The sequence below is a fragment of the Dromaius novaehollandiae genome, chromosome 17, assembly GCF_036370855.1.
Source record: "Dromaius novaehollandiae isolate bDroNov1 chromosome 17, bDroNov1.hap1, whole genome shotgun sequence".
NCBI classification, from domain to species: Eukaryota; Metazoa; Chordata; class Aves; order Casuariiformes; family Dromaiidae; genus Dromaius; species Dromaius novaehollandiae.
Genome location: NC_088114.1, coordinates 7,530,473 through 7,555,439, shown reverse-complemented (window position 1 = coordinate 7,555,439; position 24,967 = coordinate 7,530,473). Strand labels below are relative to the sequence as shown.

The 24,967-nt window shown below is 43.8% G+C and overlaps 1 long non-coding RNA gene across 3 annotated transcripts; it reads left to right on the top strand.

Moving 5' to 3' along the window:
• Nucleotides 1-4,834: 4,834 nt before the first annotated feature.
• Nucleotides 4,835-16,636, top strand: LOC112980469 (uncharacterized). Of its 3 annotated transcripts, none has more exons than XR_003258439.2 (2): nucleotides 4,835-8,230; nucleotides 10,046-16,636. It is a non-coding gene; the product is annotated as an uncharacterized LOC112980469 (long non-coding RNA). The 3 variants fall into 3 exon arrangements; XR_003258440.2 differs by lacking the exon at nucleotides 4,835-8,230 and adding an exon at nucleotides 8,237-8,373; XR_003258441.2 differs by lacking the exon at nucleotides 4,835-8,230 and adding an exon at nucleotides 8,237-8,407.
• Nucleotides 16,637-24,967: the final 8,331 nt, after the last annotated feature.

The window sequence follows — 24,967 nt, the reverse complement described above, 5'->3', positions numbered from 1 at the left end:
TCTTCCCATTGACCTGAACAGCACTAGCAAAGTCAAGTGGAATATATATTCTTTCCTACTCACTGAATATAGTCATTGTTAATCTGAGCATGTTAAAACCAAAAGGGACAAGACCTGGAAGATGGTTAAATGCTAACATGATGGGAGCAAAGGGGAAGGGGTGAAGACTAATCTTGTTGAAGGCAGAATTAGATGTTAAAATGTAAGCAAGTGAAGTGACTGTTTGTCTTGGACTCGCAATACCTCTGTCTATCTCCAGGGACATGGCCCAGGCACAAAGACTCTTGACTGAGGAGAGACAGGTAAGCGATGGTCTCACTCAGTGAACAGCAGCCTGAGAAACAAGGACACATGTTCACATGGATAAAACTGCGGGAGATCCACAGTTAAGCAACCAGCAAAAGCAGCTTGCATAGTGTTTGTGGAGCCCAGTGCTGTCAGGTCACTAGGAGAACATTTTATAGCCACTTTGAAAACAGTGACCCAAGACAAAGGATACTCAGAGTCCCTCTTTTTTAAAAATGTAACATGCTTTTCTTTTAAGTCAGACTTCGCTTAAGTTCAAGGTCTGGGGTACCCAATGCATCTTTGATAAGCAATGGCTTATTTTAGTCAGGTTAGTATCCATAAACAGAAATTAGCTACACAAATGATAATTTGGCAATAGTTTGAAGTCATTTTCAAGACCCAGCTAGACTACATCACAAGAAGGTCAGTTCATAGCAGGACTGTCGCATATGAAGATGAAGGGAGGACCAGCCCTGCAGTCAAAAGATTTCAGGCTAGCGCAAATGCCCACAACTTTCTACTGGCCTGATGACTAGTAAAACCAGCTCACAAGAAGCTCGGTCTCTGAAGCACCTAGAAATGACCCTGCAAGCTTTAACAGCTCTCTATTTCTCAGGAAAGGGAAGATGAGTTTCCTCATCATAGCACAGTGGGGTAGAAAAGCCTGAGAGCAAACCCAGGCCCAGTGAGAAGATTTGGGGTCCACAATAAATCTGTGAACTATCTCAGCTTTTGACACGCCTTTGAAATGGCACAACATCTCTTCAAGCACATCAGCTGCTGCCTACTAGCGCTGATTAGCTGCTCCTACACAGAAGGATGTCACATACGCACCAGGCAATGGCACAAGAGAATCTCCTCTGGCTCCCAAGTGGAACAAGGAGATTGTCACACTTGCTACAGAGTGCTTTGTTAAAACACTGGTGATAATAAGCAAACAATAAAGAATTTTTGCTTTCCCTTGGTTATAAAAGCACAAGAGGTGAAGGGCTAGTGGTGGTGAGCATCAATGGGGATGGTATCTTCGTTACACGGGTAACGCAGCCCATCCTGATGTAATCGTAAAGAGGTGTTAAGGAGAACATCTATTTCCAGCTTGAGGATGCACCAGAAAGAAAAGTCAAGAGGAAGTTTTTTAATACGCAGCAAGTAGAGATGGGAATGTTTGACTATCTGAGAGATGACAAATGTACTGTTCTTTCCATCCTGAGAGTTTTATAGGAGTAAAATGTATCTGTACAATCCACCCAAGGCCTGACAGCACTTAAATCAGTCTGAATGCATCTATGATAGTTACTTGAGAAGAGAGCAGGACGCTGCAGAACAGAATGGATTGTCCCCTGTCGCAGGACCCGAAAAACATGCAAGTTTCCTCACCAAAATCAGTCCATATTAACCTCCTACTAAATTTAGTGTTCCTGTGAGAAATTCATAAACAGTAGCTAAGCTTATGTACTGGAATGATTTTTAACACAGCAAATTCCAGTTTTAACAGTGAATTTCATCTGCAGCAAAAAATGGAAGGAAGCACCAAATCACACCAATCCATCAGAAGCTGCCAGAATTGACTTTGCCGGTCTGAATGAGTCTCTCTCACTCACACAGCACTAGAAGTTTAGGGCAGAGAAGAAAATCTGCAGAGTGTGTTGGATGGTATTTGACCGTACTACAAAATGTGGGTCTAATTAACCAATTGGAATTGGTGACACTACACCTAGGATGAGTCTGCCCATTAAGCCTGAGAGGTGGGAAGGAAGAGAATAAAAAAACCATGCATATGTTTCAGTTTGAGGTAGACGTGGCCAAAGACCTAGCAAACACAATTGTTTATTAGAGGTTAGTCTTCATCTGAAAGTTAATTAGAAGTGTACTGCAAAACCTAGGGGGCTCAAGATGCTAAAGGTGAACTTCAATGAGGGTTTAATTACTAGCGTCACGATGAAGCATTTCGGTTTGAACGCCCTCACTAACAGTGTGGGGCTGTGGCGCATTTGCGGAAGTCTCCTAAACAATTTATATACACTGCCGCAGCATCTCTCCTCCAGCCACCACAACAGTGACATTAGGAAGAAATAATTAAACACTGCAAGGAACACTGAAGTTTAGAAGTCCCTAACAGATAACATTTTTGTACAAAATCATCACCAATGCAGAGTGGAATTAGACGCTGCTTCACACATGGAACGATCATAATTCTGCTGCCAACGTTTTTCAACTTGGAAAGCCAAAGTGGCCTCGTTTCCGGAAGCGATGAGCTGAGCTTCGTTTTGGCTATAATGGCAGTTCAATGCATTAGTACCTGCATCTCCTCTTTAAAAATGTGTGTTACTGGTCTACAGCATATTCCCATTAAGGAAAAAAAAAAAACCACATTATGAAAATGTCCCAACAAATTGGGACACAGCTATTTTAATGAAAATGGATGCAATTTCATTAATAAGAAAAATATTTGCTTTTTCCTAGGCACATCACTGTAGCAGCCAGAATGACTTTGTGACCCCTGCACTGAGCAACACTTTCTAACTGGTAAAAACAGAAGCAATGCCCAGCACATCTGAAAAATTAATGCATCTTTAAGGCATTGCTAATCACAGCAACGAAGGCCGCAGTCACAACGGATAAGACCCATTCCATCAAGCTTTATTTAATTGAATTAGAAGGAACCCAGAGTTCAAATTAACATGGAAACCGCAGGTCTGACACTGTATTTTTGAACTATTTTTTTTTTAAGTTGTCAAAAAGATAGCGCCAATTATCTGCACATGAGTCGAAATACAAGGTCCATCTGCCGTTCTCCAAGCCGCCTGCGCAGCTCTCGTGCCGGGACAGACCTAGGGGATCCTGCCGGAGCCCGGCCACGCGGAGCCCAGCGCCCAGGGCCAGAACAGCCCTGGCATCTCCGTGTTGCCCGTCTCCGCTCCCCCGGCTTGGCCGGCCCCAGCCGTCCTCGGCGTGCAGCGGGAGCAGAGGCACGTGCGGAGCTGCTCTCCCCTCCCGGCAGAGCTTGCCTTTCCTCATGCCCGCCGCAGCCCGAGCTGCTCGCCGACAGCGTGGTGGCAAACAGGTGCAACGCGGGGCCACTCGTCACCGAGTTCTGCTTCCAGCCACGATTCCTTCCCCACGAGGGCTGCTCTTCCCTGGGGCTCCCAGGAGCATTTTGATGTTTTTCCCAGCTGTCAGCCAGGAAAGGAGCGCTCCTGTGATTCTTTCACGAAGAAAGCGGCTGTTCCTTACAGGGTTTCAGCTTATAAATCACACGTCCTGGGGAAAGCAGCGGGTGACCAGGCACCGAAGGTCGCTGCTGCTCTGCTGCTGCTCGTCACCCACCGCGGGCTGCGCGACCTCAGAGGCAGAGCCGCAGCTTCGGGCCAGGCCCAGGGAGACCCCGCCGGTGCCAGAGCCACCGCACGCCCATGCGCTGCGCCGGCTCAGCTGGGTTTGACAGTCGGTGCCTCTAACCAGGCATCCCAAAAGATTTCAATGATACGATTATACGATGCCAAAAAAACCCCAGTAACCCAAGCTCTGATGTAACCTGGTTTTGTCACAGTCTTGAGGTTCCTGCTTGGAGCAGATGCCTTATTAGCCATTTAATTCTCAGCTTCACAGCAAGGCACTACAACGAGAGGAAATATAAAATCAACAAGGCAGCTGCAACTATCTCCATGTTCTCTCTCAAACTTAATAGAGATTCATGAGGCTTTGCACTAATGTGATGAGAGAAAAGGATTACAGCGGCTCTCGTACCTCACTCGCATATAAAGGAGGTGAAAATCAGTAATCAACACGCGGATGATAAAGTCCAGGCAGAATTTATACCAGGAACGATGACGCTAACGGGAATGAAGCAGCACCCCTTCAGCTAGGGCAGCATGTCCAGTTCAGACCAACCTGCCTCAGAAGTACTTGGGCACAAATAAAGAAGTTTGTTTGCGGTGGTGGACGCATTGAAGTGGTGCACGAGGAAAGTTGGACTATTTCCCTTCTGGAAGGGAGGAGTAACCCCAGTCACGATAGAGTCCTCCAGCCTAGTGGATGGCAGAGAGAAGAGGAATTGGCTGTTGCTGTTTGTCTTTACCTGCAAGGCCAGACAACACAGGAATTCAAAAAGCTGGCAAATTTTTAAAAAAGGAAGATTGCGCTGCAAGGTTTTTGTTTTAACCAAACGATAATTAAGCTGCGGAGCAGGGTGCAAGCTCCAACCAGGGCAGCGGACGCGGCTGCGCCCCGCAGACCCTCAGCAGCTCTGCGTCCCTTCACGGGGACCACCAGCTCGGGAGGGGGCAATGTGCTGCCGGCATCGCCCCTTTCCAAGATGCTCCAGCAGTCAGACCAGCTCACTGCCGTTGGCACAAGGCTTTCAGCGAGCCGGACAGTCACAACCCCACGTTTTCAGAGCCCGGCCAGCGCCAGCACGTTGTGCTGGTCCCACCTGGGGCCCTGAAGTGATGCCACTGTGCGGGTCGCTTTCCCGCTGGAGCAAACGGCCTCAGGATTTACGGGAACTTCTCAGAGGGGCAGAACGAGACCTGCCAAGACCTGGGTTTCTTCCTCTCCACTGGCACCTTGCTGATGGCTGAGCCCTAGTCATGCTCAGTTAAAAAGCATGGACACGACTGACTTCACTATGCAAGTACTGTTCTTACTTGTATCGTCAGTGCTCACGTCCTTTAACCTTTCTCCCTATCTCCTGGACATATTTCATGTGATGCAAAAAGCAGTTGAGCATTAATCCTGCAGCCACTGATCCGTGCTACTCAGCCCTCGCGACGCAGCCCAGCCCTCCTCCTCCCGCTTCGGCCCCTTTGCTTTCCCCTGCTGTCTCGCCCTCCTACGCCAAACGCATTTTTCCGCCGGGACACCAAGCCGCCCGGACGGGATCATCGCTGCCGAGGCAAAGCACGAGAACCCGGCGCGGAGCTGGGCGCCCCGGCGGCATCCGTGCGACGCACCGCAGACCCAGGCCACTGCGTCGTCCACCCGGTCGGTGACGTCCACAGCAGAAGGTGAGAAGGAGAGTCCCTTACGCCAGAAAACATGCCCTGTGCTCTTGCCAGCACGTAAGGAAAAAGCACAACTTCTTTTTTTTGAAATGCTGTGCACTCACACGGAAGCTGCAAACGAACGTGCCCTGAGGAGGGCTTTCCACCTTGCGTCCTTTGCCATAGATCATAAAACGTGTCGCTATATATTTTCTTTACCAACCAGGAAACCTTGGCTGTCATTCGGGAATGCTACTGGGATATAATGGTACCACCCGGCCTCAGGCCAGCCCGCGTGTGACTGTACTTATCAGCACCAACACGGCCCTGGAAGGGCTTAACCGAGGTCGGACCGCAGCGTACCGGGTGCAGGGGACACAGCTCCTAAGAGAGGATCCCAGCTCTAAAATGCTTAATCAGGCAGCAGGAAGGAGACAGGAGTCTTTTACGACCCTGGTTTATAGGTGTGGAAGGTGTTTGCCAAAGGATGACATAAATTGCGCAAACCTTGGGCAGAGCCAAGAATGGAGCCCCAAGAATAACAGCAATTTACTGCCGTAACCTGCGGTCCGTCCCCGTGCTCGTCCTGTGAGCCCGCGGCGCACGCCGGCCGCTCGGCCAGCCCCGCTCCTCCTCGGGACGTTGGCTGCACGACTGCGCTTCCAGGGCTGCTCTAATTAAAACGGGGAATTACACAGTAGTTAAACCAGAGCTTTTTTGCTGATCATGTTGAAGATAGTGACCTGTTTATGCTCGCCGCATCTCTTATTAAAAATAATGGAGCGGATTTCACCTTCGTAGCTTATTTCCAGGGAGTCGGCCTCCGTGCCCCCCCAAGCGATAATAGCTGCCGTGCCACTGTAATTCCCGCGCAGTAAAGCATGTCCAGACCTGTTACCTCCTGTTTGTTCTCAGCATGGATCATCGCTTCTTCCACCACCGCACGAGCCAGACAAAAAAAGAAAAGTGGTCTCCCAGCAGAGGTGTTTAATAAGTTTAGCACAGCTCTGCGAGGAGATGCAGGGACAAGCAAGGCAGGGGAAGCTCCGAGAGGCAACAGGGCTTCACAGTGCTGGCTCCGGCACCGGGAAACGGCCACGCTAATTGGCCCAAGGGAAGCAAACATCGGCTGCTGGCGGTGCCACGCGGCAACCCGAGGTGAGGGCAGAGCGAGAGCTTCTCTTTGTTCGCTGCTCCTGTTTGCTACCTTGCAGAAAGAAGGGCTGCCGCATCTTTTTTGTACCTCAGAGGTATTGCCAGCCTTAAGCCAGCAAGAAATAATGCAAGGATTATTTTGAGCAATTTAGGGTGTTTTTTTTTTTTTTTTTAAAGCTTTCCAGCAGCAATCTACTTTTATTCTGCACGTGGACACATTCAATACCAAAACCACAGAGTGCACCTAAGCAAAGCAAAGGCAAGCATTCATGCAAAGCCAAAGTATGACTTTGTGTCCAGTCCTCCAATTAACTTTACTGGCAATTTGTAATGTGGAATTCATAAAAATCCTGAGGCAGTTTTTTATTTTGCAGGCAAGTGTCTTTTATCTTGCGGGAAATTTCCTTTTTCTTTCTGTGCAGCAAAAGCAAACACATCAATAAATAAGCAATGAATCTCCAAAAACTTTCTTTGACTCAAAGGCAACCTGAAATTATACAGCCTAATTCACTTGGAGGGCTCCCGCCCCGGCCGCGCGTGCGCCATTCCCGGAGGCAAGCACTCTGTTTCTGAAGGACAGTCCATTAACCATCACGAACGCCCCTCTCCCCCTCGGCTTAGCGGCTCCGATCGCGCCCGCCACTGACGCGCTCTCGCCATCCCCTCCCTGCGTCGAGCTCCTGGATTCAGCTCTGGCTGCTGGCACAAACAGCCACCTCCTTTGCCGGCATCACTTCCCTTTGCAGACGTCTCTGCTCTGCGTGCAGAGCATCCACAGAAAACGACCCAGGATCTCCGCTGCCCTCCCTGCCCGCCCTCCGCCCCGGTCCCTGCGGCCGGACGCGCGTGTCGTGATGGGGGGTCGCAGGCGGCAACAACTGCTTCCAGCTCAGCAGGGACCAGGTCCCGCTGCCACCGCTTTCCACCCTCCAAGCGCTTCGGTGCTCGACTGAAGCACATCGGCAGTTTCAGCGAGTCCCCCGAGTTCTTGAGGGGTTTTTGTTACTGAGAAAAGAGTCAGATGACATTTCCTTCCAAGAAAAGCAAGTATCATAAAAAGACGCTTTAGCTGTCTGTTGCCTAAAGCAGCCGGGAACTGGGTATGTCAGGTCACGACGTGCACCGGAGGGGCACCGATTTTGGCTGCCTGCCTGGTCTGAGCCATTTGGAGAAGGCTTGATTAGCCCCAGCAGATGGGTCTTGGGATAGCGTCACTCACAGCTCTTGGGGACCGTCGCTCGGAACAACAGAGGGGCTAACAGAGGGCCCAAGCCCGGGTCCAAGTCCTGCTACATGGTGTGGACGCGCTGGAGATGTTCCCGCCTGCGGGACAGCAAGGTCCCAGCCACCCACGTAGCACTGGTTCAATACCCAGCCGGAGGGAGAAGCTAAGGCCTGCATCTCAATAGAAACTGCCGAGACCGCTCCAGCCCTGTTTTCCTGAAACCTGCAAGAGAAAGGACTCCTGAGAGAGAAAGAAAAATTTCAAAACTCGGCTCCAGTCCAAGAGCTGTCCCAAGAGGGAAAGAAAAATTGCAAAGGTCGGCTCCAGTCTGCAAGCTGTAACAGCCAGCTCCTGACGCGCAGCGTAGCTGAGCACCGCGCTTCCCCGTCACGCTGCGACGTTGCCCTCAGGGACAGAGGATACTCGCTACTGGAGCCACCTGGAACATTTCTGACAAAAACAAGCTGCTCTATCTTGGCTGATGGTCCACAGGAGGGTGTCTCAGGGGAGACAGAGGATGGGCTGAGTGTTTGGCACTAAGGGAGGAGGTGGAGGTGCGAGTCTGCCAGCTCTACTCGGGGTAGGTTTACTGCACGCCAGAGGAAGGCTTTTACCAGCGAGACATCGTCAGCCTTTCCCTGATCAAACGAGCAGTTACTTGTGCAGAACAGCTCCAGCTGCTCCTCTCCCCGCTGGTGTGCCCAGGCAGCGAAGGACTCGGTGGTGAGCGGCTGCATCTATGACGTTACTGTACAAAGTGTGTAAGAAAGATTTAGTGTTTCCTTGACAGGAAAACAAAAACACATTTGTAATGCTCAGCATTTTCCATGGAGCAGAGCTTTTCAGCCACCCTCTGTTGCCTCTTCCCTCTTCCCAAGGGAAGGGGAACTTACTTGCAGAGCAAGCCCCGCATATGCTGCTACCTCAAGAGCTGGTGGCCTTGGACCATTCCTCAAAACATCTCCATTCGAGCACTGTTTCCCACTTTTCCTCTTCTGTCGACAGCTACTTCACAGGGTTTGCTGTTCCCACATTCCTCTTGCCTTTTGTCTCCCATCTGTTAAAAACTCTTTTGTTATCCCATGCACTTCTTAAGTCAATGACAGTTATCCAGGTTCCCTTCCATGCTACATCTGCCATCATTTGCAATTTGGACATATTTTCAGAGGCCTGTTTGAATGCTGCCTTAAAACATTAATCACAATTATTTCTCCCAATCTGAGATAACTGGGTGTTAGAGATTGCTTTTCTTACTTATTTTTAGCAGAATATAAGACACTTTTACAGGTGTTTCAGCATATTAGGGGAGGGGAGGAGAAAGAAGTCAATGATATGATCAAAAATATTCAATATCCTTTCCCAAGTTTCCTTCCCTCCTGTGCAGAAATTGTCAGTGTGTTGAGGCAAGCAGACGTGCCCCAGCAGCACGAAGGTCATGTTTTACCTGTCCCAGAAGTCCTTCTCTTCAGCAAACAGCCAAATCCTCACCATTTCCACAGGGTATCAGCAACAGAGGGACAGGAAATGTTCCAGCCTAACTAATTTTAAGAGAATGTAACAATTATTCAGCAAGCTTGTGTAAATTAGGGTTGCCTTAGGTACATTTAGCTAATTATGTTGGATTTTACGGTGAAAATATGATGGATTAAGAGCCAGCAACAAAAAGGATGCACTCTGACTCCTGCCCAGTTGATAATTGCTCTTGATTGAAAGGATTTAAATAATGAAGAACTGATAAACATATCTTTGTGCATGCAAAAAGAAAGGGAAAACTCAACCTCACAACATAGAGATTTGCCTTCTGGAAAAGCAAATGGGCTATAAACATCAGGTCTGTGATGGCTATAGGAACACAGGCAGCTCCGTCATACCAAGCTGGGTGCAGACGTACTCAGAGAGCATCCCTGCCCCAGCTACTGGCAAACTAAATAGACAGGGCCAAGGGTGGAGGAAAGGAGGCATGCACATTGCTGTTTGCAAATAGGGACCGTAGCAAAGAGATTGCCTTGCCATAAGCCACTTGGGGAGTTTTATAGGGAGTCAGAACTGAATTCGGATTTCTTAAATCCCACCTGCTTCTGTAGCAACAAGACCATCACCTACAGCAGGTGCCTTTAACTGGCTGATGAGTAGCTGAAATGCTGATGAATGCAACCGAATGGCACCCAGTGACTGTAGATTGAGCCCAATAACGCTGGCTTTTGAAATAACCCACATGCAGTCATTTTTTTAAAAGTATATTGACAGCAAGAGTTGCATGAGTGCCAGCAAACCTGTCATCAGCAGTGTAAATTAGTATGTTTTTTTTTATCATAACCATCAGAAAAAAGCCAATCTACATTTGGCAGAGAAAAGAGTATAATTATTTAAAGGAACCTCTTTGTTTTTCTTTTAGGTGCTGTGTACAAAATAATGTGGGTTATGTGAAAAAGCACAGGGAAAATAACCACATTAAAGACTGCTGTGCAGATAACACTCCCCTTCTGCCGTGAGGGAGAGGCCAGAGCAGAATGTGTGTGAAAGAGACACTGGTTGTAAGGGGAAGCAGGGGTGAGACATACCGTCCGGCTTCCCACGTAAGGCAGGGGCCCCCGAGGTTCTCTGCAGCGATTTGAGGTAAGGACGTTACTTCTCTTCAACCACACTCAAAACCGCTCATCCAGGGAGCCCACAATGTTCTGCAGCCTACGTTGGAGCTGTTCCAGTTGATGGCACCAGCTGTCCTAGTCCCAGGCCTCACCCCATGCAGCCATCAGCTGTCTGGGGACAAGAGGATCAAGAGCTCAGGTGCAGAAAGGATCAGGCTTGGTGGCTAAGAGAGGGCTCCGCGGAGGAGGGTGGAAAGACAGTGTAGGACTGGCAAACTCATCAGCACCTGCACCCGGCAGCAACAGTGGCTCGGACTCCACTGGCAAGTCCATCATCGTCGTCCTCACCACACAACCACATACATGGCCCCCATGGGAAGTCCTGGTTTACCTGAGATTTCGGAAATGGGCTCCTGTCCTGGAAAGCTGTTCTCAATTCATTAGTGTATGTGAATTCCCCAGCAGCTATGGAAATATTTGCACAGCATAGTCAAAGGAGTGGGTGGATTTCTCCATTAAGTCACCCATTTGCAATTTTTAATGGAAAATTATGTGCATTGCTTCAATTCTGCTGGGATACATGGAGAAGAAATGCAAGGGTCAACAAATCAGTTATTAATATTACACACATGTACAGATGAAAGCAACAGCAGTTTGTCACTCATCTGAAAGCTGACAGGAATACAGCAGTATAACAGGGTCTTTTGCAAATTCAGACTGCAATGCTGTTCCTGACACTGGCATTTAGTGACAGCTTTTTGTCAAGGAGGGGAGGAGAAAACAAAGCTTTGCTTTGGACCTGATAAATGGATCTCCCCAGAGTACTCTAGGAAGAGCTGCAAGAAAAAAAATACACGGGTTCTCTAGTTGCATAAATTATGTGTGAGGCGCTTTAGTAGGAATGGGGCTTTATCACAACATAATTTTCAGAAGAGTAAGAAAAGGGAGGCAGTAAGGTTTTGAAGGCTGTGACAACGATATAATATGTTGTAGAGATGGTGATGAACACCTGTAAGTATTTCCCTGTGCATATCTACCCACACTTTCCAGGGATGGAGGCAGAAGAGGGGAGCTCTTCCATTAACCCTTTGAGCCAAGCACCCCCGACTTGCGGTACAGCCTTTCAGGGCAAGCAAAACGCAGTTTCCAGGTCTCTCCCACTTGCATTCAACCCGTCCTGCCCATCGTGAGACTGTTTCGCAGGCAGACCGAGGCTCGGCACAGCTGCGTCCAGCAGAGCATCACGTCCGTGTACCACCCTCCCAGGTCTTCGGGGCAGTACTTCCAAAAACGGCCTTTCTGGATGCTCATGGTCTTCTCCCGACTTACCAGCCTGCAGTCCTCTTGCAAACAGACCGTTATAGCTTGCACTGACTTGCCCGATACTCTCGCAGTTGGACGATGAGCGGAGACTCCGTACTGATGTTAGTAATAGTGACGAAACAGAGTGACAGATTTCAGTTAGCTCCATCGGTGCTAACCAGTTTTTGTACTGGAGAGGCCATCACACAGTCCATTTACTGCAGTTTCCACCCTGCCCCTCTGGAGAAAGCACTGGAAAAGCTTCTGTTTTATATAGTAATAACCAATAAGGAGCTCACAGTAGAGAGAAAACTGTACATTAAAAACCCAGCACAATGATTATCAAATTCACTGCTGGTTTAACAGAATACAGATTGAATAGAGTGAATGAACTGTGCCAGCTGCAAAACTTCAGACAGCTGGAGTATGAAAAAAGCAGCCCTGGCTGCTAGGAATAATCTTCACCTCTTCTGAAGGAGATATTTCTACAGCGAATGTATTTTTAAGTGATTTGAAAAAAAAAAGATCTTGTGCAAAGATGATGTTGCTTTTTCTCAATGTTTCTCTGAAATAATTACAAACACAACAGCTCTTCAGAAGATCAATAGCTAGCATCACAAAAATATCCCAGCACAGACTGATTGTTGCTCAAGAAAAAAATATTATTACTAAGATTCAGCTTTACTTCTTTGTATTAAATAGAGAATATTTACAGCTCAAGGTCTTGTTTCAAGCTTTGAGATGTGATTTTTTTAGTTACGCATTAATCTTATACGTTCACATCATCTACCATCATTCGTTAAGTACTTAGGTTCATTCAGAAGATCTTGGAGATAGCTAGGAAAGTTAACTATCAGAGAAGTCTTCAATCTCCTTGCTGCTGGGAAGAAGAAAAATCCCACACCGCAGAAGAAACCAAGTACAAATTACTGCCTAATTTATATGAAGATATTTAAGATGCAAAACAAGGAAATCTGGTATGTCATATTATGTACATTTACTATTAAGATTTTAAGAGTCAAGAATTTAATATATTTAAAAGTAACTCCAAATCCAATTTTAGTGCAGAGATGCAACTGAAAACAGAGCGTATTCTAGGCTCTAGCATAGGGGGGAAATCCCCACCAAAAATGTGGTCTTGGAAAGTTAGAGGAGTCCTATAAGGTCTCTCTGGTACTAGGAAAACTCGTTCCATTTCTCTACACGAGTGGAAGTGCATTTCTCATCAAACGTCTGCGTACGCCAGCACACCACGCTCACAGGACAGGGACGCAGATATCCAGACACAGGATTGCGATTCGCATTACAGTATTGCCGCCTAAAGATCTTAGTCCCATTGTACAGCACAAGTTCACAAGGCTCAAAGTCAAGAGCAGCAGCCTTCAACCATGCAAGACAACGACATCATTCTCCTCCTCAGTTTAAGCTTTCGCTTCTTGTCACCTCTAAGTTGCGCCCAAAACTCTCAAGAGCACTATGTAGCCCTTAAGCCAAGGGTTATGGACCCCTCAGCAAAGCAAAGTACCACCACTACCTCCATCTTTCTCATGAGGACCTGCGCCCAGAAAGACCGAAGTGACCTACGTGACATCACGTAGGGATCCTGTCCGAGAGTCGGGGATAGCCCACACTCCCACCAAAGCCCAGCCTGGCTCTTTAACCACACTAATCTGCCTTGCTTTTTGAAACGGTTGAAGTTTTCAGTTCCAGTTCTTCACGTCCTGCTCGGCATGTTAATAGGCCGTTGCGGTGGATAATGCTTCAGCCTCCCATTGCAGAAATGCGCAATCTAGGAGAACGGTAACAGGTAACAGACAGAATTCATGAATCGTTATTAATTATAAAAGCCTTTGGATAATATTTTTCCCAATGAAATAACAGGTAGAAAGGTCAGTGCAATTAGCAGAAGCGCCCAAGGCCTGACGTTGTGCACTTGGCCAGACTTTAATTAGTCAAATGGCAACATGTTTGTACAAATCTTGACAATTAAAGCCAGCAGCTAATATCACTCACAATGCTTGGCTAAACTGTGCATAGATAAAAATTGCAATGAATATAAATCAAAACTGAAGCTATAATGCAGCCTCTTAAACTCATTTTCTTTTCTCTTTTTCCTTTTCTTTGTCATTTCAAAAAAACCAGTATTTGGCAACAGTGCAGAGTTGTATGCTGTCGGGGTTCAGGTTATATTTTGGTTATGGGAGGATCTTTTTTTTTAAAAAAAAAAAAACCCTCAAATATTGAAGTATTTCTACATTTTGTAGCAGCCAACACAGAACCAACAAAACACCTCTGAATGTCCCTTCTTCCTGCCTCTGTCTTTTGCCCATCCTCGTAGCAGCCTAAGGCCTCACAACGCAAACTTTCCAGGCAGGAGCCGCGCTCCTGCCACGACGCACCGACTTCAGTCGTGCTCAGAGGTCCTCCTTCATCAGCGTGACTGCAGGACCTGAGCCGGAGGGTACACAGATTTGAAAACCTATCGCCACAGTCAGCCACGCTACTCTGCAGCACGGCCAGGAATCAGGGGGACGCGGTCACAGCAACCTCAGCTCCTCGCACAGGAGTTACTCTCTCGCGAGCCCACAGACACCAGCACTAATGCTGAGCGCCATTAACCGGCTGCCTAATAATAAAACCCCTACTTTTTTTTATTTTTATTTTTTTTAAATGATCAGGGCCAATGGAAATAACAGAGATTCTGAATTTTAGAGGTCCTCTTTCTCACTGTATTTTAAGTATTTTACTTTTGACAAAACTCTACTTATAAGTAATATCATTTAAAGTATTAAAGGGCAAATTCCTGTTATTTGCGTGGTAGCAGAAAGCTTTTCCCCTCTCCCTGGTCAGAGTGAACATTTTGGCAAAATAACTTGCAGCATTACTACAAGGAAATGAAGTGATTATTTTTCATGATAGCACCAGCCCATCTCCCTGGCTTACGCTTGATGCAGGTTTCCATTAGTTTCAGCCGTATAAATAACAAGAACATTTTTCAGCAAGGAATTAGTCCGTTATGCTTTCTGGCGATAGGCAGAATGGAAAGGGCACGTAGGCACTACGTTAACAAATTAGCCATTTCATTCCTTTTCTCTCTTTCGAGTTTTCGTGGGTACTTCTAGACAGCACAACGGCTCATCCTCCAGGCAGTCCAATTAAAAAAAAAAAAAAGTCAGATTTGGTGATTCAATGTTTCAATACAAATACTGTCTACAGCATTTTTTCTTATTTTTTCATGACATCAACAGTTGGCAGAATAAAAAAACATTTAATTTCATTTGTTGTTCATAGGGCTGACTTCTCCTCCACTTACAGTCTGCTGGGTTTTCTGAAAGGAACATTTTTACATCACAGTGACAGTGTTTCATTTTCTTCATAAAAACACGTTTTCAGATATCTGCGGTTATAGTCATGCATTTGAAGCAGGCTCTCATGTATTGCAAGGTTTAACACTTACCTCTCCCTCCCCACTTAAAAAAAAATGAAGTCCCCTGGATCTTTGGGTTATCAGCACCGGTTTCTCAAAACGCTCCTGCAGGTTATTTGTTCCATCAGTCCCCTGGAGCTCGGCAGCACTGTGAAGCAGGAGATTTTCCCGGCCAACGTAGCCAGCAGCAGGCACGAACCTGTATGTTGCATCTTGCCGGCAGGACGACAACGCATCCCATCTCCCCGGACCGATGGCAGGGCAGCGAGCGGCCCAGTCACCCACTGCACTTCCTCATGGTGCTGGTTTGGCTGCTAAACAAAGAGCACTTCCCCCAGCAAATAGCCACTCGCTTAGATAACGCAGCACAATCCGGCACAAGGGCTGATCATCTGGAACATGTTTCATAGAGTTCAGCTACGCACTGAACTCTAAAATACCCCTAAGAAGGTGCAGAAAAGCAAGCATGATTGACGGGTCATTTTTATTTACTGACAGATCATTTACAGTCTAGGCATGTGTAGTATGAAAAATGGGAGGATTTGGAAGGCTTTTTACAAGCAGCCCATTCTGCAAGACCTTGCATTTTAGGGGAAGCTCTGCAAACCTCTTCCCCTCCCCACTGCTAATTTCTGGCTAGGCAATGAGAAATGGTATTAAAAGCTTTTTATAACAGAGAACAAGATTTCAGTTGAACTCAAACTATGTGATACAGATAGAAAAAGCAACTATATTAGAACATGTAATGGAAAGCTGTTTCTTAAGGTAACAGTTCATTTGGAAGACGACTGTTGAAAAGCTGCTTTTGTACTGCTGACAATGCCTGAATGAAATCAGTGACTCTTCAGCGACTTCAAAGAAAGTGCAGCTAGATCCTACTCTGCTGGAGCTTTTACTGAGGTGTAAAACTCATTACTAACAAAGGGCTAAAAGCTGCAAAACTTTGGTCTTGAAAGTTCCATTGTTTAGATGAGGAGAGACCTAGAAAAATTGGGTTTTGAATGGACTGTGAAGCCCAGAGTTAGAACAGAGGTTTGAGGTACTTGTGCTTACAAACACAAAAATTCAGCATGAGGTACTACTTTAGGATCTCTCATCTGCTAGGCCAAGTAACTGGATCACAGCTGCTTTCTTCTGTCCGAAGAGAATGCCATTACTATCAGCATGAGATAAATACTTTCTGAGCCTGGGATGAAGTTGGACCAGTCGCAAATGAGTGACCTGCCAAATAGACAGCAGGTACAAAGAGAAAAAAGTGCTTATAAGCATATGGGGACTAGCCACTTTCATCCAGATGTGCAGAAAGCGGAGACCTTCCCACAAATGGAGCAATACATGAGACAGACTGCATGGAGATACTTGGGCATCAACCTTTTCAGGTTGAAAAGTATTTCTCCAAGAGGATCAAAACAGTTGAAGGCTGTGCAAATCTGTCATTATCTTCAGACTTTACCAGGTCTGCTTCAGACCTCCAGCATGGTGGAATGGGCAAGGGACAATTTGGAAACATGAGAAATAGCAGCCAACTGCATTACCTTCAATCACAGCTACTGTAGTCTTAGATAACAGAGGTATAAATCCCCAGGTGGGCACCCTCTGCAACACTGATCAGCTGGTTTTACATGTGCAGTGTACATAAATAAAGCCCTAGTTTGACATTTCAATCTGATATTAATTGTCTGCCATCATTTAGCTGATGTCTCAGCCAAGTTGTTAACTTCTCGAAACTCAAGTTTTTACAGCTCAATTTCACAATTAACTTTTCACAACTCATTTCTCAAATCTGGGAACATTTTAAATCACAGCACTATTCCCCTTTTTCGCTTCCACAAGATAGAACATCAGTATGTCTGAGCCAAACACACTGAAATACAGGACTATGTCTTCCATGGTTAGATACAGATCTTGAATTTACAACATTAAAAAAAAAATCAATAGTGGAATAATCTTGAACTGTTGTTGAAACTGGATGTTATTCTATTGGGGTTTGGATTTACCTATGGTTTGACTTCCTAAACGAGGCCAACTGTGGGATATTAAACTCCATTTGGATGAATCTGAACAAATTTCCACATGCCCTCTCTGACAGCCACTTGAATGTATTCTTGCAATTTTTAATCCTTGCACAATCTACCTCAAAATATTCTGTTCTCTTCCCTTGCAGACAGCCCACTGACTGCAGATTTGTCACAACAGGGCCATTATTAAAGGATGAATAGTAGCATTTACTCTATCTCCACGTTTTTAAAGCATAGAGGCAGAGAATATTATTTCTTTTCAGAATACTAGATATCTTGTGTGAAAGGTGGCTCCCCTTGCCATTATTCGGGGCTTGAATAAGACCATCTCATTCATGCTCTGCATTGTCACAAGAAAATACTGAAAAGTTAGTGAGATACAAAACCTAATTTTCAGTGACATTTCAGCGTGCCTCTGACCAGGTGAATTTCAGCACATTGTACGCAGCAAGACAGTGAGTCTCTCTTAAAACTAAGGAGCTGGGGAAACCGGGAACTGTCCTGCCTCATCATTAGCAGCTACTCCATAGATCAGAGAGATCTTTCACCCATGCACATCCTCAAGAGCTGTTTCCATTTCTGCCTCTCTGTGAGGTGAGGTATGTCACCTACACATCCAAAGGAGGAGCAAACTGTTTATTGCTTCAAATAGAGATACAGGCAATTAAACCAACCCCAATTTACAAAATCAAAAGGGGGAAGCATGTTCAAGAACTTCGAAAGCCAATAGCTCAAGCTTTCTGTAAAGCAAGTGGTCCAGTTGCACGCTACCCGCTACCCTAAACTCAATGTGAAGTAGTCATTTTCCTGGGAAGTAAATACAAAATTGCTTCTGCCTGTAAAGATTTGAGTCTTGATTCATTGACAAAGTTGCAGTGGCCTTAAAATCTGGCAAATTTTCATTGTTGCAGTATGACAACAATAGTTTTTCCATGCTCAAAAAGCTATCACAGTGTCACCAAAATTACTAGGTTGTCAGAACTGAGTGAGTGTCTCTCTGCCAGTTAAGAAACACTGGGCAAATGCCATCAGATTTTCCAGTATAGCTCACTCATCTTTACAGTATTCTCTGAAATTCCACATAAAATATCATTCCTTGTCCACTTTGTCTCCTTACCTATAATGCATTAAAATAGAAAGAACTTTAGAAAAGGGTGAAAGATGTGTTTAATTTTTGCCATGCGTGATACCATTAAAGTCATTAGCCACTGTTGGTTCCAGTGGGAGATTATGAACAGCAGGAGTTTAACATGCTCTTTCCACAGGATTAATAGATGCATGGCTAATGATGCCTTTGTGTGTAATGACAGCTTGAGACTGTCGATTTCTACCATTTCCTGATTAAAAAGCATCAGACAAGCTAACATCCATTCAAGAAGCACAAATAGAAGATGCAACTGATGACAAACGTTTATGTGATGCATAAAAATTTAAAGCACAGGAAGTTTTTGGCAATGGGATGCCTGAGTACAGAGGACATTTTAATTGGACCATGTTCTAAGAAACTGCCAATATCCAGCAGAAGCTCTCCCAAATTATATAGCATATTGTCATATTTTTAGATGCATCTTTTATGAAAAGGAAGGAGCTCAATAAAGGCTACTTTAGTATACTAGCTTTTTCCAGTCTTTCTTTGAGACAAATTCTATTGCCTATTGTGGTAAGACAGAGGGCATTCACCTCTGGACTTAATATGGCTCTGTAAAGTTATTCCAAACACACACAGGACATCACCTAGAATTTGCAGAGTAGAGGAGAAAGAGTTATTTCCATCTTGATTAAGACAGCCGGTCTTTGAGAATTAGGAAACGCAGAATCATATCAGAATAGTTGAGATTAGAAGAGACCTCTGGAAATCATCAAGTCTAACCCCCCTGCTCAAGCAACGTCACTTAGAGCAGCTTGTCCAGGACCGAGTCCAGTCAGGTTTTGAGCATCTCCAAGGATGGAGGCTCCACCACCTCCCGGGGCAATGCTTAGAAGTAGGCAGACAATAGTCAGCCAGGGAGAGAGAGTCAGGGAGCTGCGAGGGCAGCTGCTCCCTGCAAGACAGGGAGCCAGGAGCTGAGCGTGGCCACATGCCTGACGGGCCAGGGGCCTCACCAGCCTGGGCCCAGGCCCACGGTACCCAAATGAGCAGGGCAGGCCCAGGAATGGCAGCAGGGATTAACCGAGAGCCCAGATTGCCAGACAAGTTTGCAGTGATGATGCAGGTCTGAGGTTCAGCTGGTCAGTCGGTCCACGGGTCATGAGCTGTCATGTCGCATATTCAGGATTAATTATTGCCAATAGATTATCAATCTTCATTCAAATTAGAGGTGCTAAGTTAATATCTTACAAGTTTCAAGTTCACTGGAAGGTAAAAGTGGATTTGTTATAAATAGTCAGGACTCGCTTTAAGATTATACAAAATCCAATAGGATATTTCCCCACCTAAATTCGCTTTATGTAATACAGAGCAGAGCAAATTAAGGTGAAATTAAAGACATGCTTTGCATTACATATTATCAGGAATCCTTTGATAGTATGAACAGAATAACAAAAGCAATGCCAGATCAGCTGGCTACCAGAAAGATGGAGGAATCTAATGAGCAGGCAGGCAGCTATAGCTTTCAACCAACTGCTCCAATAAAGCCTTTCCCTTTATACATAATACTTAACTACACTTTTGGTACTGAGAGGATCTTTCTAGAAGCAAAAAAAAATACTCAGAAAGCACTCACAGTTAAATCACAATAGCAAATAAGTCAAACACAGAGCTTTCAACTTAAGGGATGTGTTTAAGGGAATTTCAAACAGATTGTCATAAAGTTATAGTCAAATTGATTTATGGTATCAAATAAAGATGTTAGACCACTGCAATACTGCATTTTGTGCTTTCAGATCATGAGGCAAAAGAAAAATTAGCAAAGAAGCAGATGACTTGGCACTTTACTAACCTCAGTCAAAAGGTCCTTCCCTTCTTTGCTTCATATAGGTAGTTTCTGGGTAAGGATGGGACAACAGGAGTATATGATAAATTTCTACTCAATTAAGTTGAGTTTAATTAAATAGGACTTTGAAATAAAATTCTTCATAGAAGATAAAAGGCATCACCTTAAATCCATGAAAACATGAATTTGAAATGTTATCATTTGTTGTCCCATTAAAAAATGGAGAGAATGGTGCTCAGTTATCTAATGCAGGAAGTTTAACTAGTGAGAAAGTCTATGTTCCAAAATAGATGGTGTCAAACAAAATGTTATGAAGAATTACAAGTGACAATTGATGTGAAACTGTGAACAATGCCAAAAGACTGCAGATATATCTCAGTGGCTGTCAGCTTCTTGATAAAACCAAGTAGCTCTGAGCAGAACAATTATGCCATTTTGAAGGAAGCTGACCTACAAGTGAAAGTAAGGTCTCTTCACCTGTAGAAAAGAAAAATATATACTGAGATCCCCAAATAATTCTTTTTTGTTTTATTATTACCCTCCAGCTGTCTGAACAGCTAATTATGAAGCTGTTTAATATATTTAATTCATTCAAATTACAGTATCTTTAGAAGTGAAAGCCATTATGAATCCAGCTTTTAAACTACAAAGAATATACTCAGATGGGTGGATTCTCAAAAGTTGATGAAGTACAAGTCATTCTTCAGCCTTTCTGCATTGAGAAAGATGTTCTGAAGGAAGCTGATTAGAGGACAGATGTGTGGAAGCACTTACTGCTTACTTAGGATACTTCGCTTTCCTCTGACAAAGAAAAGGGGGACAAGCTAAGGCTACAGACTACTTTTTGTATAGCAACACCACTGTTTGCCCTATTAGCTCTGTTTCATAAAGTTATCCATTACTGAGAAATTATTTCCATAATGCCTAAAAATTAGCAAGGCTGCAAACGACTTGGCAGTTCAAAACTCAACAAGGTTCTAAGTACTCTTCTCACATCTCAATGGAAAAAATCTCCATAGAGAAAAGATACCTCCTGAGCAGCTTCTACTGTCTGCCAGTAGAATTACTTTTTTGAGAGACAGCTACTACATATGAATAGAGACAGATGAAACTTTATTGTATAAAAGTGACAATTTTATTTTTTAATCCACAAAACTATAAGCTGGAACTCCCAAGACAGTAAGGAAAGACTGGTTAACATATAAAGGAAAACAAATGCCCTTCTAAAGTGCTTTGGAAAGCTAGCATTAATATTCTGAGTCCCTCTGGTTTCTTACCTGCACGAGGGAAATAATTCAAAGCACCCACAGCTAAACAGTTACTCAAATTATTGTATTTGACCAAATTTAAAGCAAAGCAATCTCACATTACATTCAGTTTCCATAAAAAAGAAAAAAAAGAGAAAAACTAATACTAGCTGCCACCAACTCAGAGCTGCAACACAGCCTTCCTCATGACTACTCAAGCCCACTTTTTTCAAACTGAAGTCTGTCTCTTGCACTTTCTGAAGTCCCTCTCACAGCAACCTCAGGTACTTCCCACCAGAAATACATTTCTGGCAATAGAGCCCGGTGGTGCAGGGCCCCCTAAGGTGTGTGGCCACAGCTCAAAGAATTAAGCACATACAGTTCTCAGACTGCATGGCAGATGCGGTCCACTTCCCCCTTTCCTGCGGATCTCAGATCTGCTGTCTGGTCCCAGATGCTTAGCAGGGACATGTATCTGGGTCCAAAGAGAGGTCTCTTTCAGGGGTTGCACTGAAAATCCATACCTGGGAAAGAGAAATCTGAAAATTTTCCACTTTAAAGTTCTTAAAGCCCTTGCTTGATACTTGCACATTCCACTGATATACCAGACACCAGAAATCATACTGCTTATTATAGCTAAAGCTCCATGCTGTATTTACAGCAGTTACAGCACACCTAATATCTACAAAGACTCAGACAAAACAAGCAGAATCAATTTCTAAATGGGAATACATATAGAGGAATTATTCTGGCAAAGCAGTTCAAATTCTTGTATTTAATATAGTGAAAATGCCCACTCTGGTGGGAGAGGGGGAGGGGGAAAAAAAAAAACCAGTAAAAACACCAGTACTTTTTAAATCCTGGAGAATACAGCCACCCATGAGAGAGTGCTAAATGCAAACAAGCCTCAGTAAACAATAAAGAGTGTATAAAAATGCAGTTTAATTTAAATTTTCCTGGAGCTAAACATTCCATCTCACTTCATACCACAAAGGGGAAAAGGGAAGAAAATATTTTAAGAAGTCATTAAAGCAACAACCTTCTTAAAGAGAGTAAATCTGTAAAGCAGCAGCAAAACAAGCTGCCCAGCCTATTATATCAAAGCTGGGCTTTTTTCCTATTACAAGACAAACAACTGGCAACCTAGCTGCCAATTATTTAACCATGGTGAGACTTTTGACTCCATTTATTATGAGGAGAAAGATAGAACTGCCATAAATTTAACACTGCACAACAATCTACAACAGCTGTCTAAAAAAAAAAAAAATCTATTTTATATCCTTGTTTATCTCTGTCTTTACTAGCATTTTCATCAACATTATAGAGAAAACGCTATTTCCTTTACATAGGTCAAAAATTTTTTTTTAGTGCTAATACAACAAATCCTATGAGTAACTTTTAAAAGATTTAAGTAAATAGTGCATAATATGGATACATACTACTGATTAGGTGCCTCTTTCATCACAATTTATAGGACCAATACAATTTCTCTGCATCACACATCACACAGTATATTGTTTTGGGAATTGCCAGTTCTGCCAGTTATTACCGGCCAAAAATTGAAAAGAAACAGTTTAAATATCATTCTGTCATTCCAGGTGAAAAGTGCCAGCAAGTGGCATATTGACTGCAGTTTTGACCACCACGTTACCCAAGATTTGGATCCTATCAGTGGTGGTGGTGGTGGGGTGTTATGCTTCATTCGAACAAAAAGCTTTTCTTCACTGGAGTTAATAATCTGTGTAGTTCTCAGCAGTTAACATACTAACTAGTCTGTGAATATGAATAATGTTTACCGCATGCACTTCTCTAATCTGATCTCTCCATCTGCCCTCTAAAAAATCTGACAACATTAGAAAGTGAGACACTATCATCACAACCTGTTTACAGATCATGGAGATTTTCCGGGGTCATTAAAACTCCATTCTTTACAGAACCAGGGAACTGCCAATGGGGCCATCTTCCGAACACACAGACTATGACAAAACCTCGCAGTTCAAGCAAGCCTGTGGAAGCATTCGCACGTACCTTTTGTGTAGATACGGAAATCAGTGCATGCCATCTAATCTATTTATATAAATGATCAGAGTGATGTTTCATCAAAACATACACTGGAAGCACTTTTACAGAATGCCATTAAGTGTTAGTTAAAATAGATAATATCCAGATGGAATAATAATATTTTGCTTTATTTTAAAGGATAATTCTGTCAAGGCCAAAAATAAAAATACCTAACCTCACAACGCCTACATAAAAGGCAAGGCATGAAGACATTTTTGAAACTTGCTAAAACTTAAATCTTGAACAAGCACTATTTAAAATGGATTTACTTTAAGCTTATGAAGTGAGATCCAATTAGACGTGTTCCCTATGATTCTGAGCATTAGGGGATCAGTTCATTTCTAACTGTATATCCAAATATTATTTGGACACCTTACTCTAGAGAGAGATTATTTATCCCAGGCAAGGAGGCAGTTCAAGAACTTTTCCTGCCTCACTGAAAATACTGAGCAAATCAGGGTTTCCTTAGACTCATAGAACCTGACTTACTACAAAACTAATTCTGCCTGCCCCAATGGAAATCCTAATCATACCAATAAAGGTCTGACGTCGAAGAACTTGCCTTGTTTCTTAACCCTATTTTCCTCGACATCCATTAGCACCATCAAAAAGAGATAAGTGACTGACTGGTCTTTCAGTCTGAAGTGGTAAAGCTGTTCAATCAGAGACTGCTACATGTGTGAAGACCCTCAAAACAGATACTAAATAAACTTCCAATCTGCCTAAAATGGGTACGTTGTTCTCAAAAAACACGTATTTCATTGTTCTAACCATGGTATGCACTGCCAATCTGGTATTTGTCTGCTTCCCTACTCTCCTGAACAAAATTAAGGAGAAAAGCATCCAAACTTCAACACCATAAGACTTGGATTCAGCTGTGACCATTGTGTTTAAATTTTCATGAAATTTGAAATGAGCTCAGCATACCAATTTTAGAGAACGTATCTCCCTTTCAGATAAATGCCTTGAATGAGATGCATCAAAACTAATGCAACTTTTTTATAGAAGATCTTAAGATGATGAAATCTATTTAGTATAATTACAAAGCCTTTCTAATATATGTCCCATACTCAGAAATCAAACCAAGTCTATACCTGTAGAAGAACACAGTATAAAGTTTAAACACGCACAATTTCTCTTTCAATAATGAAGGCTGGAAAACACCCTTACATCATAAAACTGTAAAGATCCCTACCACCTTAAGTAATTTTTAAGAATAACTATGCTCCCACTATCTTTATATCAGGACCCGTTAAGGTGCCTCAGGTTGTATTCCTGAACAAAGTGGTATCCAAAGATGATCATTCAGTGATTTGATTCAGATCTTGGTCTACCTGTACGCCTTCTGATATGCAATGGTACTTACTGAGATTTTTCATTAAAACAAAGTTTACAAATTCAACTTGACCATTTATAAGACATCAGCCCTCACTAAAATAAAAAAATATATAATGCAGTGTCCCAAGAGCATCATTAACCTATCATCTAAAAGTACTTATTGTGCAGAACAGCCTTCTTTTGCTTACTGTAATATCCATTAATCTAAACATCCTTCAAGATTTTCTTCCTTTCTGTAGTCTTAACCCCTTTAAACCAGATCCACAACAACCACTTTTAGAAGATCTACGTAACAGTAAGTAAAGATCACATAAATTCAGCTCTAGTTGCAAGAAGATTGGAGGATTCTTTATCTTATTTTCAGTGATTGTTTTTTTATATACTCACTTTCAAGCTTTCAGAA